Source organism: Indicator indicator, chromosome 3 (genome assembly GCF_027791375.1).
Source record: "Indicator indicator isolate 239-I01 chromosome 3, UM_Iind_1.1, whole genome shotgun sequence".
In the NCBI taxonomy this organism is placed as follows: Eukaryota; Metazoa; Chordata; class Aves; order Piciformes; family Indicatoridae; genus Indicator; species Indicator indicator.
Window position 1 is genome coordinate 41789487 of NC_072012.1, and position 19448 is coordinate 41808934.

The following is a 19448-nucleotide window of genomic DNA, read 5'->3' on the forward strand; positions in this document are numbered from 1 at the left end:
AATTAATTTTTGTAATACCACATTTCAAAAACTCTCCAGCTTGGCTGGTTTGCTAGTTATTTCCAGATACAGTTTTAGCTGGCATGTAAACTTTTTTTTTTCCTTTTGGCTTTGTTTTGCTGTTTGCATGAATGAATAGAATGGTAGCTCTGTACTAGTTTAAATGTTTTTAATTCCATATTATATTTTTATAATACATAACTTTATATTTTGCAGCTCTGTAATAAATTTTTACTTTACTATCAATTAAACCAAATTATCAAATACACTTTGAAATATTCCTCCCACAAACTGCAGGCACATATATTCATACTCGCCTTTCTGAAAATGAGATAAATCATGGTTGCCTTTTTTCTTTTTCCTTTTCCACCCTGTCTTCTATGACTTCCCCATAGTGCTTCAGACTCCCCCACATATGTTAAGAGAAACTCTGTGGGATGTCCCAGCCTACAGTTCACCATCTGAAAGAAAGATCTTCATTTTAAGTTTCAGCTTGCTCCTGTAGACCCCCAGGCAAGCTCTTTGAAGTGCAGAGTCAGGGGAGGGAACTTAACTCAGGCCCCTAGAAAGAAATTGCTAGCAAGGCACATGTCTAGTCCTGTGAAATCCTATCTTTTAGAGTAATCTCCCCTGCTACAATCTTCCCACTACATTATTGATTCCATATAAATAGCAAGTCCCTAAGCCATGGGCATGATGAATCAATAAGTATCTAGACAGAGTCTATGAACTGAAACTGGATGGTCTGGGAAGAGGCTGGCTGTTCTTCAAGACAGAGGAAAAGAAAGCACATTTCAACAAGCAAAATGAAAGAGATACTGCCTGGAGGACCATTCAGAGCTGTGCAATCAAGAACACTTATGCTCTGCGATTCCCAGAAGATAACACTTTAAGATATGTCTTCCTGCTGAAAAGGTATCTTTTCAAGATGCTTCCAGCAGACTCTCTGGCACTTGTTTCTGAAGAAACTCTCATTAATAGAAGCTGTTGATAGGAAACACATACACCACTCTTATTGCTAACCAAAGCCAGAAGCTGTAAAAATATCACAGTTCCCAAAACCCCAGAAACATGCTTTGTAAAAACTGGCAGGTAATGAAAGTATCTGAAGTAATTCATTCCTTCAAGAGAAATCTATTTAAAAACTACAAGATATAGGAAAAGAGAAAATTTTTTAAATCATAATTATTCAGGCACTTCTTTGGACAATGAGGGCATGGCTTCACTCTTGGTATTTTACTCTACACCATACATGTCCACAGAAGCTCAGACGGAATGTGAGAGGCCATGCCAGGCCAGCTCATGATCATTACTGTTCATCCATTAAACAAGCCAGGCACCTTCTGTAGCTAGACCACTGCTGAGAAGAAAATGCAAAATGGAGCAGTGCTCACTGGGCAGCTCTTGGACATGAACTAAAAAAGCACACCAGGAGAAGGGTATAAGTAAATTATTAGTAAAGTAATTTTAAATGAATCAATGTAAAATTAACTCATTTTAATGGTCAAACCTTCTGCATTGAATACGAGACTCACAGACCAGCCAAGGAGTCATGTTTCCTACCATCATGCAGAAAGAAGGCTACTGGGCTGTGGTGCTGAAACGGGTGGTGAAGAGGCCACTGCTGAAGGAAAGCTTCCCACCTCTCATCAGATCCAGCTTCCACAGCTCCTCCTCTGTTGTGTTACCCAGCACTCAGATCCATCATTCCCCAGCAAAAGCTGGACCAATAATTCATCAGCAACGCAGAATGAGACACTCTGCCAGGTGAGTCAGTGCCAAAGACAGCTCATACCAAAGACAGAGCATCCACAGCTCTCACCTCTTTCTCACCGCTGTGAAAAGGGTGGGCCCTCAGGAAGCAATGCAAAGTTAAAAATAAATAAACAAACAAATAAATAAATTGAACCTGCAAAGGATCACTTTATATATAAGCAAATGATCATCCGCACATAAAATGATAGCATCCATATCCTAGCTGTATACACTTTTATGGCTGCATACTCTTTGACCTTTTTACTACTTTAATGTAGCATTTTCCTCACAAACTGAACATTAGAACCTGAAAAGTTGAACCCTCAGATGTCTCTGAAGAGTGAATTTTAGTTAAGCAAGTGAAAGATCAGATTGAAAGCAGCTGTTATCTGCATATATTCTTTTTTGAAGTCCCAAGTGTGAAGCTGAATGCCATGTACAGTATAGAGCAGTGAAGTATTTGTCTTCCAGTGCCAAAACCCAGGTCAAAACTGATGAGTGACCATTTACAAATATCTCTTTTCAGGGTTAGATTAAATTATTATGGGGAAACAACCAATCCCCCACAATTTTTGGGAGCATCTATAGACTCAAATATTTTTACCGCTTTAGTTCTAAAATGCACACCAGAAAAGGAAAATAGGTGAGCATTAAATAACTATCCAAGTCTGCAGCACTGATATTTTGTGAAGGGAGCCAATCTTCTTTAGCATGTGGAAGACTGTCACAAAACAAGAATTGACTTCTCCTTTTATTCACCACCTTAAAAGCTGAAGAGCAAGGGGACACGCCGTAGCATTTGACAAAATGCCTTTCATGAGATACCTTGTCTGATCGCATACACAAATCTAGTGGGAGTTTTATCTTCACAGGGCTCACAAGTCAGGGAAATCTTGAGCATAATCCTAGTGCATATCCTCCAGGCGAGGCTGCAGTTAGCAGAGCGTTATAAAACAATACAAAAAGATGGGGAAATCAGAAACTGAAGATGCAGTGGAGCAAGCCAGCCTCTCCCGACTTCAGTGGTACAGCCTTGCTTTAACACCTGATTGTTTATGTTAAAGTGCTATATCACCTAGCGGTTAGAACTGGGCAGTTATAAATTCTAAGGACCAAAACTCACAATGGAAAAGTAAATATGGACACTATGAATTTATTTTTATTTCACACACACCTAGTCTGATATGTGTGGTTTGTGACTGCTCTTCACTTGGAATTTTACTACTGCAAACATGCTACGCAAGATCACAGAATCAGAATGTTAGAGTTTGGAAGGGACCTCCAGAGATCATCGAGTCCAACCCCCCTGCCAAAAGCAGGATCACCTGGGGTAGTCCACACAGGAATGCATCCAGGTGGGTTTTGAAAGTCTCCAGAGGAGACTCCACAACCCCCCTGGGCAGCCTGTTCCATAGAGGATATCTCATTATTTCTGATGCTCTATCTCACTTCTTCAAGGGAGTGCCATGTTCAGCCACATTTCCTTTCCCATACAGTCAATTTTAGAGTCTAGCAACACACATATTACAGGAATAAATTGTCAGCTGAAAGAACAAAAATCAAATTTCAGCAGTGCATGCATGGCTCAGAGCCCCAAAAGCAATGTACAGCAGTGTCTGAACTTGGAAATTTGAGAGACTTGCTGGAGTTTTGTCCCTGCTTATTTTTTTCCAAGTATTATACATATGCATACATGACATAAACAGTCATAAGAAAGTGTCTGTAAGTAGAAGGATCCCAAACTTTAACACAGCAGTGTATCTTGATATTTTTATTAATTTTCTGAATCTGTATACCAACATTTATTATATTAGGATAACAATGAAGAAGGTGAGGTTTCTACTGTTCTCTACAAAAGTAGACACTTCTTACCATACACTGGATGTCTGTGGCTTTGGCATCAGTGTAAGGTGGATGGCCCTGCATAATCAATGCAGAGCTAGAGAAAGCAGCACCCACAGGAGGTAATACCCAAATTTTACTGTGCAGATTAGATGCCTCCCAAAGGGAAAGAGCTACATTAGCAGAAACATTACTTGTTCCCTGGTGAGTCATTTCTTTTGGGAAATTGCCCTCATGAGAATCTTGACATTACCACAATACTGAAATGTGCTTAACAGACAGTCAGAGGTCTACAACCATGTCTGCTCTAGCACTGATAATATATGTGTACAACTAAACCAACTTATAACATATTTATTGATTTTTCCTCCACTGTAAAGCTGACCTCTAAGATCTCAGACATTTGCCAGGACTCAGCAAGAGAGTGACTTTCAGGAGCTTTCATAACGTCACTGCTTATGGTAGTAGCACATCTAGACTGAGTTTGAAAGCTCTCTTTGAACAGTGAACTTTCTCCTTCAAAGAAAAAAAAAAAAGGAAAGAAAGAAAGAAAGAAGAACAAAGTAAGAAAGAAACTTATGGGACTCAGGAAAAAAATAAAAACTTCTTAGATTTATTCCTCATTATAGACAATTCACTTTATTAAGGGGCACAAAACCAGTGTGAAGTTTATAAATTGCACTCTATAGCTGTAAAACAACATTTTTCTCCAGGCTGTCTCATGTGTCCCATCTGTCTCCTCCTTAATTATTCATTTTTGCTATGCATGAACCTAAGAGATTTTTCCATAAACTAAAATATTAAATAAATGCCAACCATAAAAACTTTCTTTAAAACAATTGAAGTTGTAACCCTGTAATGATCATTTTTATGAAAAATTGACTGATACTTTATAGTTTAACACTTATCTCCTACAATGTCTGTATTAGGATAGGACATAATTTGGCATTTTTTCATATTTTTAGTGTGTGTCATAATGCTGTTTAAGTGCAGACTGTTACATTTCTAGCACCCAGAAGAATAGCACAGTAGTTTGTAATCACATATACAGATCTGTTTGGACAATATAACAGATTTTTATTAAAGCTTTTCTGGCAGCCAAAATCAGTATGAGAAGTGAGACTTTTGGGTTTGTTTTTTTTTGTGCATCTGTGCTGTTTTTTACTTTATCAGTGTTTAGTGCAATAGTTTTATGTGAGTTCTTCACACAATTAGAGCATATCAGAGATTCAGATTGGATATTAGGAAAAAGTTATCCACCATGAGGGTGGTGAGACACTGGAACAGGTTGTCCAGGGCAGTGGTGGAAGCCCCATCCCTGGATGTTTTTAAGGCCAAGCTGGATGTGGCTCTGGGCAACCTGATCTAGTGTGAGGTGTCCCTGCCCATGGCAAGGGGGTTGGAACTAGATGATCCCTGAGGTCCCTTCCAACCCTGACAATTCTGTGATTCTGTAATATCCAGGTGAAAAAAAAATACTCATTAGACTGAAGTATATTTGAAAACAGAAGCAAGAACTAGACTTGACAATGGTATTTGTTTCAGCAAATTTATTCAACAGGTTGTTATTGTTTATTTTAGAAAGGTGAAAACACACCAAGGATAAAATGTTACCCACAATAAAATAAATCACACGGACTGCAAAAAAATTAGAGTATGATTTCTATATACCATTCAGACTAATTTAGTTTTGCTCTGACTTTCAGCTCTAAAACTCAAGTTCTAAATGCTTGTACCATGAACATAAAACATTGGTAATCTATTTATGGAGGTCTTCAGCCAAAATAATTAAAATGTTTTTGTTTGGCTATTTCCAAAAATAGCTGATTGATGTTGGGGCCCCATTCCTGGAGGTATTCAAAGTGAGGCTCGACAGGGCTCTGGGCAGTCTGATCTAGTTGAGGATGGCCCTGCTGACTGCAGTGGGTGGTTGGACTGGATGACCTTCAGATTACCTTTCAACCCAGACCATTCTATGACTCGATGATTCTGAACATTTTCTGAACTGTAACTAAATAATAGCTGTTCTAGAAAATGGCATTTTGTGCTGGTTTGAAGCCAGACAGATCCTCTCTTGCCCCAAGAAGGACAAAAAAAATGACACTCACACAAATGGATTGAAGAGTGATGGAAAGTTTAAATGGAAAAGTAATTGGTGAAACTACAAAGCTACAAGCATAGTGGCAAAGAGATCCCAAAGTGTACAGAGTCCCTTATGCAACACCCAAAGACCTCCCAGGTCTTCCCTTCTCCCCACCTGAGGGTATACCCAAAACCCCCAGGGCTCTTTTTCCCCTGCTACTGCTAGGCTAGTCTCAGGCTGGCCAGGTCTGAGACTGCCCCCCTTTTCTCCTCCTGGCATTAAGCCTAGACAAGCCCAAGAGGCCTTGAGATACTCCCCCACCATCACCTGATAGGGAGCATCTCCCACAGGAGCAGAGAAGGAAGAAAGAGGAAGGGAATGACTTGGCAGATGGATTTATAGGGTGTAGGATTTATGAGTAGAAATACTCTGATTCCTGTGTCCACCTTACTGGGTTTGACACTTGGGACACCAGAGGTATAACTTTATGTGGCAGTAACAGGAGGCACCCAGTCTAAGCTGCCACACGTTTTTACAGGCAATTATATGCAGTGTTTCTGGTATATTTTTCTTTTTTTTAATAAAATTTAAAAATTACACCACTTTAGAAATTCTTTTTTCTCTAACATGAAGTTTTTACTTTGTATTTGTGAAATACACTATACCTAACTCCTCTCTGGTACCTAAGCTCTTTTCTTCAGTCCTTTTCCTTTACATAAGCTATTTGTCAGAGTAAACCAAAGAAAATGTAATGAGAATAACGTTGTGACAGAGGGTGGGAAATATGTAATGTCCTTAAATTCCTTAGCTGAAAAATACTTCTAATGGTGCAGAGCAAAAAGAGAAAAGTCAAGCAAGGCATGAGATAAGACTGTGAGCCCTGTCCTCACACTGGTTTAACAGGGATCCTCCTAATACCTCACATTTTAGCTGTTTACATCCCATTTCACCCCATTTTCTTCCCTAACATTAGGCAGAGAGCCAGACTGGACTTAATTCCTGCAATTCCCAAAGAGCCGTTTCCCAGGCTGGTGTAACAGCAAAGATTAAAGAAGCCTTTGTGATCTAAACTACACTTATGAACATGAGTGGCATAAGTAGGATGCGGGGTTAATTCTTTTCTCAGATGCTTCCAGAGCATAATCTGCAGGATGCCCTTCATCTTCTTCAACTCAGCCTTCTAGTACACTATGTATTGCTATAATGAGAGAAAAAATATGCAAAAATATGGTTTATTTACTTATTCTAAATGAGATTTTCTGAATTTTCCCATGTTCTGAAAAGGTAAACATAGGCATGTAAACAGTATTTTCATGCTCCCAGGGTGTTTTTGAACCAAAACGAGAAGGGGAAGAGAGATTTACACAGCATTCATATGCACAGTGGGCAGCAGTGTAATAAGATGGCACCATATTACTCCTCTTCCTTCTTTATTTAAACTTACATCTTCTCTCAGATACATTTATATTTGCTCTTAATATCTTTGGCAGATGTTCTGGGGTGAATGATGCAATTAAGAATCCAAAATTCCCATTTCTTCCAGATGCTTGTTTTCTCAGTATTCACTCACTGGAAATATATTTACTTTCCACTCTGCGGTGTCTAGCAGTTAGCACACCTTCTGGGTTCCATTTCACAAAATTTCCATAGTTAATCTGACACATGCCAATGCATCTTAGATGAAAGTTTAGCACCAGTAATCCTTTCTTTTTTTTTTTTTTAATCACTTTTAAGTTTACATCACATAACAAAACTGAGTAAAGCTTTAAATAAGTATTTTCCTTTAAAACAAAATTATTTGTTTGTTCTTAGGTACAATACTTTCTGCTGTCATCCTTTTAAAACCTAACTTTGGATTTATTTAGTCTTCTAGCTCACTGAAGGAATCCAGTTATGATTTCAGTCTTTTCTACGATGCATCCTTTTCACTGAGACAGAATTACAGGCTTAAGTGCTTCATTCCTGCATCTCTCTCATCACAGACATACACAGTTTTGGGTTCAAATTCTGGATCAAGAACAATCCTGACCTTCCCAGCAAGTCAGTCAGTCTCCTACACACTGTCCTGCAACATGAATTCAGCCAAAGCAATTCTAATAACTTGCACCTAAAAATACAATGGGAAAAATACACCCAGGATTTGTGTTGGTCTTAACAAAACACTTTTCTCAGGCATATCCTTTCCACAGCTCTTCATTCACCCAGAACAAACCCACGCATTCAGCTTCATACTTCAGTCATTCAAGGACTCGATATTGAAGCCAGAAGTATTTTGCAAAGAAAGAATTCCATTTGCTGCATTTACTTGAGAACAATTTGAGTACAAGAGTTATACAAATCTATGGGGAAAAAAAGAACAAGACAGACTTGGCAGCTCCTGCCTCAGCCTCCTCATCACTACAGACAGAATTCTTGCTCAGCCTGGTGAAAGAGAGCTGCACAAAGCAGACTGCTCTTTTATGATTTCCCAGCTTTCTGTCATCTAACCCCCCCAAGCTAGCCTCCATTCTTCAGTACATATGCCATGGCTGTACTTCCATCTATTTGGAGAAGTGGGTTTTTCTTGGCCAGAGTTATATGCTACTTTCACATTTTAATTGGAAGGTCAAAATTTCCATATTATTGCTCTGAAAATTTCAAGAATTTTTCATGATTTCCTATGTAGTTTAGCTCAACAAGGAGAAACAAAGCAAACACCAAATTTAAATTTTACAATTAAACCTTTTATAACCCAACAGAATGGTATTTGCACAATGTTATCCAGATATAAATGAATTTGTCATAGACCAGATTTCATTGTCTTCTGAACAGCTATATGAGACTTCATTTGAACAGCAGAAATAAAATATTAACAATTTTATTCAGACATTATGATCCTGATACAAGACAGGCAGATACAAGAATATCCAAACTGAGTCCTCCTGCTATGAAGTTTTCCAAAAGCTCCAGAAGGTTTCGAATAGGTTGGAAACTTTGGTATATGAATTTAGAGAAGTATTCAGAGAAGGGCCACAAGGATGATCAGAGGGCTGGATCACCTCTCCTATGAGTACAGGCTGAGAGAGTTGGGATTGTTCAGTTTGGAGAAGACTCCCTCCCCCACTCCCCAAAGGGGGCCTACAAGAAAGCTGATGAAGGACTTTATAGGGTGTCAGGTAGTGATAGGACTAGGGGAAATGGATCCAAGCTAGAGGAAGGGAGATTTAGATTAGATGTTAGGAAGTTCTTCACCATGAGGGTGGTGAGACACTGAAACAGGTTGCCCAGGGAAGTGATGGAAGTCCCATCCCTGGAAGTTTTTAAGGCCAGGCTGGATGTGGCTCTGAGCAACCTGATCTAGCATGAGGTGTCCCTGCCAATGGAGGGGGGGTTGAAACTGGATGATCCTTGGGGTCCCTTCCAACCCTGACAATTCTGTGATTCTGTCATTGATGCTTAGAATGAGACCTTAAGTTACCACTTTGTGAAAATAATGAACTCCAAAGGTGCTTCTGAGAACCTAAGACAGCCTAAAACTGAATGTTGCAGAAAATTCCCTGAGTTTTCAGTTATGCTTGTAAAGCACTTAGTAATTTGTGAAGCTCCTATAAATAAATGATAAGCTTTAAAAACACTAAAATAGTCCACATAAGCTATTTCATCAGTGATGACCTTGCATTTTTCTCTTTCATCCAAGTCTCTCAAAACTCTGCATGCATATGCATGCACATATGCATGCATACAGACCCAGGCTTTGCTGCTTTGGAGCTGTTGGTTTGTGCAGCTTGGGCTGAGATCAATTCTTTGATATGCTGAGAAGATGAGACTCTTTTACAGATGTCTACTCCAGTGGATGGCTGTCCCAGTAAGCCTTAAAATGGTAAATTCCCTTCAGCCCTGAAAAGAGTAGAACTAACTTTGTTGTTGTTGTTGTTGTTGCTGTTTGGAAAGGAACTGTAAATTGAAATCCAAGAATATACAAGGGATTTTTCTCCTGCTATTCCCCAGAACAGCTGACTGTTTCCGAACATACAATGACAGCTGTTGTAAAATATGACATTGTACAAGCAATCACTTAACACTGCTATAGAGTAAATTCAGTGAAGAGTGTCAAGGCACAAGTTCATAGTCTTTAGACAACAGCAGCAGAAAATTAATGCAGATGAAAGATTAACATGTCTCTGAATGCTGTAGACAGGCAGAAGCTTCCCAGCCTGCGTATCTGAAATCCCCTGAGTTGAATAACAGGGATATGCAGTAGATACCAGCATATATATGCAGCATCACTGCATGCAAGGAATGTATGTTGGATGCATAAAATGTATACTGGGAAAGCATGAGGGACAGTGCAGAAAACCCTAGGACCAGCTCTGGGATATATGGCCTCTGTATCTGAGACTTTGAAGATAGAATTTGCCCTAATCCTGCCAATACAGTAATTTTACATATCTGGGTACTGTTAAGGATCAAACTAATTATAATGCAATATCGACCCTTTATGTTTGACCTGTAAAACTGAGACAATCTTAACATGCTGACTTTGGAGAAAATATAATGTAAGGAAAATTGTCAATTATTCACATTTTCTTTTCATTGATATTCTTGTTTAATAGTCCCAGACATTAATACAATTCTATAAGCACTTCTCTCTGAGGAAAAAAGGAAAGATCAAAGCTTTCATATCAGTGGACAAAAATCTGCTTGGTTTCTCCACAAAACAAATGCTGGTTTCAGGGTCTTGGAAATACACTTTGCAGAAGTCATGACTTTCCAGTATTCCTAAAGATAATCCTACCATCAGAGCTCCAAAACAAAGAGGACTTGGAGACAGTTCTTCTACAATGAATGTTGAATTCTAAGGCTGGAAACTTCAACTAGAAGGCACATTTAGAGCTTCCCTGCACCTAAGGATCCATACTTCTGGAGTTAGTGAGTAGACTCTTGTTATCAGCAATAACCATTTATGTAAATAGTCAGAGAATGGAATTTCTTTAAAAGGTTTTATTTGTGTAGACTCACTGTTGTCTGCCACTAAAATTTTGTAATCATTTCCCCATTTAAGATTCTTATACTACCTGTCTCTACTGGAAGGATTCTCTTTAAAGAAAGTTTAACCAATATAGTCAATGAGTAAAAAAGTTTCCAGAAAGGGAGAGGGGTGTGGGCACAGGCAACCCCACTGGCTCACTGTGGCACAGCATCCTGCTTCCTAGTGTATAAGAGCCTCCAGGTCTCTTCCTCCCTGATCACAGCTGCATCTAACACCCATTGCTTTCCTTTTCTACTCCGAGGGAAAGTTTATTTAAGACATTATCTATGGTAGGATGTACATTTATGTAAATTAAAAATTCAGAATATAGCCATAAGCCCAGAAAATAATGCTCACAAGAATATACTACTATATGTTTAAGCAAACAAAAATATACTACTATATGCTACATTAATTGGGCACTTAAGTTAATGAAACAAGGAAAATGCTGATCAAGAATATGATCAAGAGAAATCAAAGATCCAAGACAGTGGGATTATTAAGCCAAGAATAATTTAGTAAAGATGGCTATCTGGGGAGCTAGCAATTTCTTTCATACTATTTTTATGGGATTAGTTAAAACTGTGGCATGCAAATACAAGTACCTTATGTTACTAGAAGAATAAAGGCATCTAGCAGAATGCATTACCTAGCATACATAACAAATCAATAGGACTGATATCAAATTGAGAACTATAGAACTGAAAAAGAGGACCTGATTCCAGTATTAAGGAAATGTCAACATTTACTGATGATCAGAAGAAGTAACAACATAGTAAGCATACTCTTGGTGTTTTTCCAGTCCTAGCACCTTACAATATTTTTCTAACAAAACAAAAACAAACAAACAAAACCAAAAATAAACAAACAAAAAATCAGAAAATAGCTAAAAGAACAGCTGACTGGTGAGCCAGCTATCCAAGGGAAGATAACATTACTCATAAACAAAAAAGCTGGAAATCACAGAATCACAGAATTAACCAGATTGGAAAAGACCTTCAAGATCATCTAGTCCAACCTATCACCCAACAAAATGTGAAAATGTTTGGCATTTCTAAGTGTAAAATTCACTGTGTAACTTTTACAAGAACATAACCTTTTGCACAAGCATCTACTTTCCACCACAACATAAAATCTGAATGTATATAAGGAAACAATCCTAGATAGTCACTCATAGAAAGTTATTAAAAATTTGACATTATGATTACAAGATCATGCCCAAAATAAAGGACTGCTAAGCACTTCCCTTTTACTTTGTTTAGAAAACATCAAGAAACCACAATACTTGCCAAACGTAAACAGATATGTTTATGAGTGTTCAGTCTACTGGAAAATACATGATATCTCATTATGACTCTGCAACTTCTCTCTCCATGGCTGCCTCAAGGACAGCCATGTTTAGTCACCAATGAGGCAGTGGGAATGGGGGGAAAAAAATTAAAGCAGCCTTTCGCTGTAATGGAGCTGGAAGCACAGAGAAGAAATAGGCATGACTGCTATTGCAATGATTTCTGCACCCATGTTCCAGTGAACCATCAGAACTGCTGGCGTGTTGGCAATCAAAGAAAAATATTTTCCTTTATACTCTGGCAGAAGGCCAAGGAATGTTATCTACAGAATTCTAATAGATATTGCATTAACATTTTAGATTGCAGTGCCAGATACTGGTATGAAAGTGTTTGACTGACTCCTCTACATTATCTTCAAGCAAATGGCAATTTTGGGATCAAGTTCTGATCCTGATATAAATGAAACTTCCAATTAATGCCCAAGCTAGATAAGAACATCTAATATATTTCTTCCCCATGTCTGCTAAAATAACTATCATCTTCCTTTGTTTCTATATTTAAACATTAATTACACTCAGAATTAAATTAGTGAAAGCTGCACACCAAGCATTCTCTTTTCAGAGAATCTACCACTGTGGCAAACTTCCACAAGAGACATTTAGCAAATAGAGCAAAAGATTTTGATGAAGCAAGACAAGCAGTTCTGCCACAGATGAGTGGATGCCTCCATCTAATATTCTGACAGACCCCCACATTGTCCAACCTCACCTGATAGCTCCTCAGGCACCCACACACATCTGCATGGCTGCAACTTCCCTCAACTAAATATTAGACAGTATTCTCCTGCATCATTTCAGTGAAAACCATGGGAGTATGATGAACAACTCTTACATCCTTTAACAGGCCCACACATCCAGAAGATGCCCATAGAATTTACCTTCATTAAATGTTATGGTACATGCACTTCAAAAACCCACAAACTGAGGAAAAAATGGTACTGCTGCTGCTTACCCTTTACATCAGAGCCCAGAACATCGTTCTGAGCTATCTTCAGCTCAGAGGTTCAAACCACATATCTTATGTTTCCAAAGAAGGCCATTACTTCTAAGAGGACTTCTTCAGGAAGAAAGGAGAACAAGAGGGAGCATGCAGTTACCTAGTGGTTACTTAGCTGGAAGAAGGGATGTCTTTTATCTAGTTTCTGTCCTCTGCACTTACGGTACTAACACTATCATGACAAAGGCACTTCTACAGAAAGATGAAGGTTTGAGTACTTCAGAGGTCTAAAATGTATTTGTTAGGGTTATTCTTCCCTAGGCACTAAGACTCTAAATATTAGGAACATAGATCTCAGACATCAAAATCAAAGGCAGCTCTCTAATCCTTCTGAATAAGGTCACCTAAACAGCATTATTTAACTGCAATAGGTTGTATGTATTGACACAAGCTTCTGAACATTGTTGTTAGTAACCTGTAGACTTAATACAATAAGAAGACATGAGTAAAGGACTGATACAGCCCTTCACTAGCCCTTCTGAATGACCGTATGTATCACAGTGTGATTGCCAGTGCTAGAATCAGTTACATATACTGTGCAATGTTCCAGTTGATATAATGGTCAAAAACTTTTTATATGATTTTTCATATAAAGCATATTTTAAAACAGGAAAGTCAGTGGTTCTTAGTAAAGCTGAACAGAGGTAAAAGATCTTGTAAACAAGTCTGTCCCACGTGGAAAATTTCTTTTTCCCAGTCTGCCCTCATAGAGAATCCCTCAGCAGAATCACAGCTGCCTCTTTAAGTGCCTTTCTTTCCATCACCTCCAAAGGCTAGGTGTTCATCTCTTCATCAATTTTCTCAGCTGTCCTCCAGTCTGTTCCTGCTGTAGGCTTCCTGTAAGCTAGTTTCTCTCCTTTACTACCGACCACCTATGCGCTTTGGAGGTTTTCTCCCAGCCCACTCAAAACAGTTTCACTTGGTCTATAGCAAGCAGTCAGCACAAGAAAAATGATGCCTTCTGCTCTGCTGCTTCAGATTTAAACATACAGAAATCAGCCAATCAGGAAGATAAATAAGCAAAACAAATCATTGGTGCTCAGGACCATCTCCAGCTTAGGCATCATCTTCACTAAATTTCAAGGTACATTTACCTAAATTGGTAATACACAACACCTCTGAGAATAAAGTTTTGTTCTAGGAATCCAGGGAGTGCAAGGCAGTATTGGACTTTATATACTGACATCTGAACTTGAAGTGACCTATTACAGGACAGAGTTACATATAGATGACTAGATGAATATTGGTCAGTGGATAACTGTAAGGAGGAAGTGTGTCTAGGAGAAAACCAATTGCAAGGATCAGAGTATGAGTAGTATCCTTAAGGCACAATTCACAACACTGTAAGTTCAGAAGGCACTGTGCAAGATTCACCAGCATGCCCCCAGTACCTTTGCAGTGCCCTAGTGATAAAAAAGAACAACGAACACAAAATAAATCACCTGTTAAGTCATCTAAACAGTTGTCCTAACTCAGCAGTGAATTTCACCCCTCGTGCATGAAACAGTCATGAAGGCATTGAGATAAAGCACACAGGCCATTACCATAGCTTTCAACAAAGTGCTATATTATCTCTCTTCAGAATAAATCAACTCCACAGCCTGGAGGGTCAGGCAGAGCCAGGAGCCTGTCACATGCTTATTCAGTGCAGCGTTAGCATTACTCCACTTGCTGAGAGAGCCCAGCTGAATGCTAGAAGCCAAAAGAACAAAGTCACACCACCTCATCTGTCTGCAAGGGCTATGAGTCCTTGCACTCACTCTCCAGAACCAGGGATACTACTGCTCATACTGGCCTACAGTATCACATTGGATTACATTTGTTCATTACTGTGATATTTCTTCCCCTAAAAAACGTTCTCAAAGATACACATTCTCTTCAAGGATTTTGATTAATTTGATTGATTTTTTATTCCTTTGATTCATTTTTCTGAGAGAAAACGTGACAAATCTAGATGTATGACTTAAGAACTCTTCCAGAGCAAACGGAAATTATACAAAGAAAATAAGGTACTCAAGGACAATGATTGCAATTAAACTGCATTCCTAAACTCTGTTACACAAAGACTTAAAATTTCAGACACTTTGCAGGACTGTTCTGTACATTTTATTTGTACTCTTTCCACAAAACAAAAGGACAGAGACCCAGTGAACAGCAAAGATGATGACCACTGTTGAAAGTCTAGGCATGGATAAACACAACAATACAACCTGAAAATGTGCCACTGCTACCACTGGGTAGGTTTGCATAGTCACAGCCATTCCCAGACTCTGTGTGGCACAGGCTATATCCTACAGGACAACACTGATGCCCGCGATGTTTCTGCCCCAGTAAGGCAGCTGAGAAGGGCAGGTTTATCCAGGAAGGGTAATCTGACTGGCAGCTCTAGAGGATCAGTGGCTGTTTCATTCAGGTGGGCTTCAGAACAGGCACTCCTCTCCAAGGAGAAACAGATTCATTTTCTCCTTGTCTGACAGACATTCCCTCAGACTTCTAACTTAGTGCAAATTCACAGAGAAGTAGGAACAGTAATTCTGCATCCCAAATGATAAAAGAGTTTAGTTTAACTATATGATAGACATCAAATTAACAAATTCAGCTTCTGAGAGAAATTTTCAAAAGAAAATAAATTATCATGCTGTTTCAGCTAATAGCCAAAAATCTACCTGCCGTGTTTTCAGGTTTCATTGAAAATCCCTTCTAGAAAGCAAGCATTAATCATTTTAAGTAGCTTTTTATTTTGTCTGGGGATTAGATATCTAATATAAAGTTTACTGGTTTGTATTTTGAGGAATATTATATGCTCAGATTCAAAAGCACCTTTAATTTATTTTGATTACCTTACCGACTATCAATGTTAAAAAAAAAAAATAAAATAAAATAAAATAATTTTTTTAAAACTTAGTAATCACAGAAAAGATCAAAGAACTATGAATTTTGAGTTTTTAGTTTTAGGGTAGAAACTCTCATAGTAGCCTCTCATCCATGAAGGAGTGCTTGTAAAGGGCTATCAATATATTTCTTTCTCAAAAGGACCAGTCCAGCACTTGAAACCTTTAACATGGAGTGTGACACAATGGTCACCAAATCAATTCATGTTCCCTGTGACAGAAATAGCAAACAGGCAGCGATGCTGAACTGATGCCTGCCTGCCATATCTGTCACTTAACACTATATGTTTGCCCAGGTTTATTTGTTTTCCAAAGGCTAGCAATGAGTAGGAGGATCAAGAACAGTCTTATAATAGAATACTTTTATGGATTTTTTTCAGCCACCCTCAAGGTATATCAGTTTTTAGACTCATAACTTTGACAACATCCTTTTGGAGATTGATATACCACTCTGTACTTGTCTTCTCATACACAGATACTGCAGCAGAAAGGGATCTGGCAGTGCAGGTTGACTCACATGTTTATATGTCCTGGTACAGCACATATCAGCATAGTATTTGGGTCCCCAGCAAAATGAAGAAGAGCAGAGTTCCATTTCATTTCAGAGGACAGGATAAATGGACTATAACTACATATGCACATCCAGGAACTACACAGGAGATCTCAAAATCCTGTGTGCAGCAAAAAAAGTGAGCTTTGTGTTTTGCTTTAAATGCTGTGAGTGTTCACCTATTTTAGCTCTTGGACTTTCTGTTCAAACTGATGAAACTTTAACAATCAGCCAAGATAAAGGGAGCAGATGTGTCTTCAAACTAATCTTCTCAAGAAAAAGAAGGATGGACTTGATGTCCATGCACCTGACGCTGAAAAGCTCTAATCTGAAATCCTGGGTTGTAACCCAGGTGGCCGCTCAACTGGACTTCAGAATCTGGTTCCCCACACCCTGCCTCAGCCCCTGTTTTCCTTGCTGCTGATTTGGGATTTCTCATTTGTATCACATCCTTGAAATAAGCACGACAAGCCTAGAGACAGCCTGTCAAAAGTCAGCTGTTTATATCCCTGCTGAAGTCTGTCTAGAGAGAAGAATGCTCATTAAACAATTTTTCACACATTGATGATCTTTCCTGCTTTTTGTTTTTCCTTTCTTTTACAATAGCCTTCAGAAAAAAGAGATGGGTTTAAGAGCTGGTGCAACTGATGCATAATATAACTAAGTCAATAGGAAAGTAAAGATTTTTTTTCAAATGTAGATTATCGATCATTGAAATTGTAAGGGCTCCTTCAACATCATTAATGTTTGTTGTGTCAGTAGGTTAATAAGGATTTCTATAAATTAAGATTAATGATGCTGGGAATAATTATCACTGAAGAAATTCACATTTCTCAGTATTTGGAAACTCCATGCAAAGGTGAACGGTGTCAGGTTTTCTTAAACTGTACCTTAGCTCCATTTCTGCTGTAAGAGTAGGGCAGGAAGATTTCCTTGGACACACTGAGAAGCTAAACTCTTAGTTTCTTTGGGAAGCAATGGTAGCTGAGCTGTGTAGCTCTGATTTGTGCTTTTTAAAATAATCTCCTGTATACAGTGAACACAGCTGATTTTTGCAGCTCTAAATCCACAAGCCCAGATCCTTTTGAATATGTTCTCTTTCCAAAAGAATCTGAACATGTATAATATTTGCTCTTCTAAATTAAACACTCGCATCATGCTGCTGCCTCTTATTTTCCCTATAAGACTTCACCTATTTTGCTAAAGGAGGGAAAATTACAACTTAAAATAACTAAAGTTTTTCTGTTAACTTGCAGAAATGTAAAGAAGTCCCTGCAGCTAATGACCTGTTTTTTCAGGGGGCTCACACATATTTTTGTATCTAAAATCATCAAATTCAAACATTTTCAAGTTACTTTTGCTTTAAGACCAGGGCTCAAACACCAAGTAATGTCCAGATAATTAAGGGTACAGCTCTGCTGGTATTTCTCATGTATTAATACATCTGGAAAGCTACAATTGGTGGGGGATCATTTGATTCTCAATTATGAAGCCATAATTCCCCAAACAGTCATTACAACTATAATTTGTTTTCATTAAATACTTGGTGACAGGTTTTACTCATCATTTTTTTCAAAACCCATAACAAGGATGCTTTGGCAAAGTTTGAATTGGACTGATGAGCTTCTGTGGATGGAACCAAAATGAACTGGAGATGGGCCTTTTGATTTTTAAAGATAGATGATCAAAGAGAAAGGAACTCTGAATCCAGGCTGGGATGTCTTGGCTCTTTTCTAATACACAACTAAACTAGCAAGCCACTGCAGAAATCCATATTTTTGTTCAGAGGAGGAACAAAGGCTGAGCAAAGGGTGACAGCACAGTTCCTGTCTGGTGCAATGCCCATCATTGGTGGCCTGCAGTACCATATAAGAATCTGGTTTTGTCTGCAGCTGAATGACAACTCTCAAAAGATTTTGTGGAAGGAGTCTCTGCATCCTGAAGTCCTTAATCAGTGAGGCATTTTGAAGAAAGATATCTTTACCCAGCAGAAAAATAACTTGCAACTAGATATATAAAATACCTGCTCATGAAATCCTACCAGAAGCAACACAATGAAATGCATATGATGTGTTCCTGTGTGATCTGCTCTAGGTGATCCTGCTCTGGCAAGGGGGTTGGACTCGATGAGCTTTCAAGATCCCTTCCAACCCCTAACATTCTGTGATTCTGTGACAGAGAGACGAACTGACTGGTAGTATTGGTATCCTTCTCCAGTATTTAACTCCTAAGCTCTCAGAAATGTTCATGTTCCACCCTTACTTTGCCCAAGTTATTGGAGTTTGTTCTGATCTTGAATAAATACATGAACAGCCCACAGACACCATCTGAAGATATACTGTAGATCATGAGAACATGTTTCAAGTTATATCCACCTATAAGAAATCAGTACAAAAATCCAGAAAGCTTGTTCCCTGCATTAGGGGGCTACAGAAACACATGCAGAGACACACACACACACAAAAGAGATTTTTACAAGCTTCATTAAAACTGACAGCTTCTGCTGGTGTGTATACATTTTGAGGAAACAAATCTCACATTCTCAAGCTACTCAAATTTCTGGTCTGGTGCTAAGAATTAAGCACAGATGAAAGACAACACTGCAAAGCAACTGTTTTTCTGGTGATTAAACAATCATATTCAGCACACACTATCCATGAAGTTAACCTTTGAGAGAACTGCATACAGTACCATCATACACATTACTAAAAATTGTTTCTTTCCAATGTTAATTTGCAAGGAATCAATTTATAGCACACATATGTGCTGTCTTAGGTATCTGTTTTTATGAGACAAGTAGTATTCATTATTTGACTTTTTTACTTTAATATCTTTTTTTTTTTTACCATCTCCACAAAACTACCCACAGTGAGAGAATACTGAAAACAGGACTGAAATACTTAAATTCTCAATAAATTAATAAAAGTCTATTCACTGAAAAGTCTCCTCCTTTGGAACTCATTAATGAACCAAT

General features: G+C 38.4%; 1 protein-coding gene across 1 annotated transcript in view; it reads right to left on the reverse strand.

Annotated features, from left to right (window-relative positions):
- Positions 1-19448, reverse strand: part of TAFA2 (TAFA chemokine like family member 2) — a 35588-nt gene that overhangs the window by 15916 nt on the left and 224 nt on the right. The gene's annotated exons all lie outside the window — the stretch shown is intronic.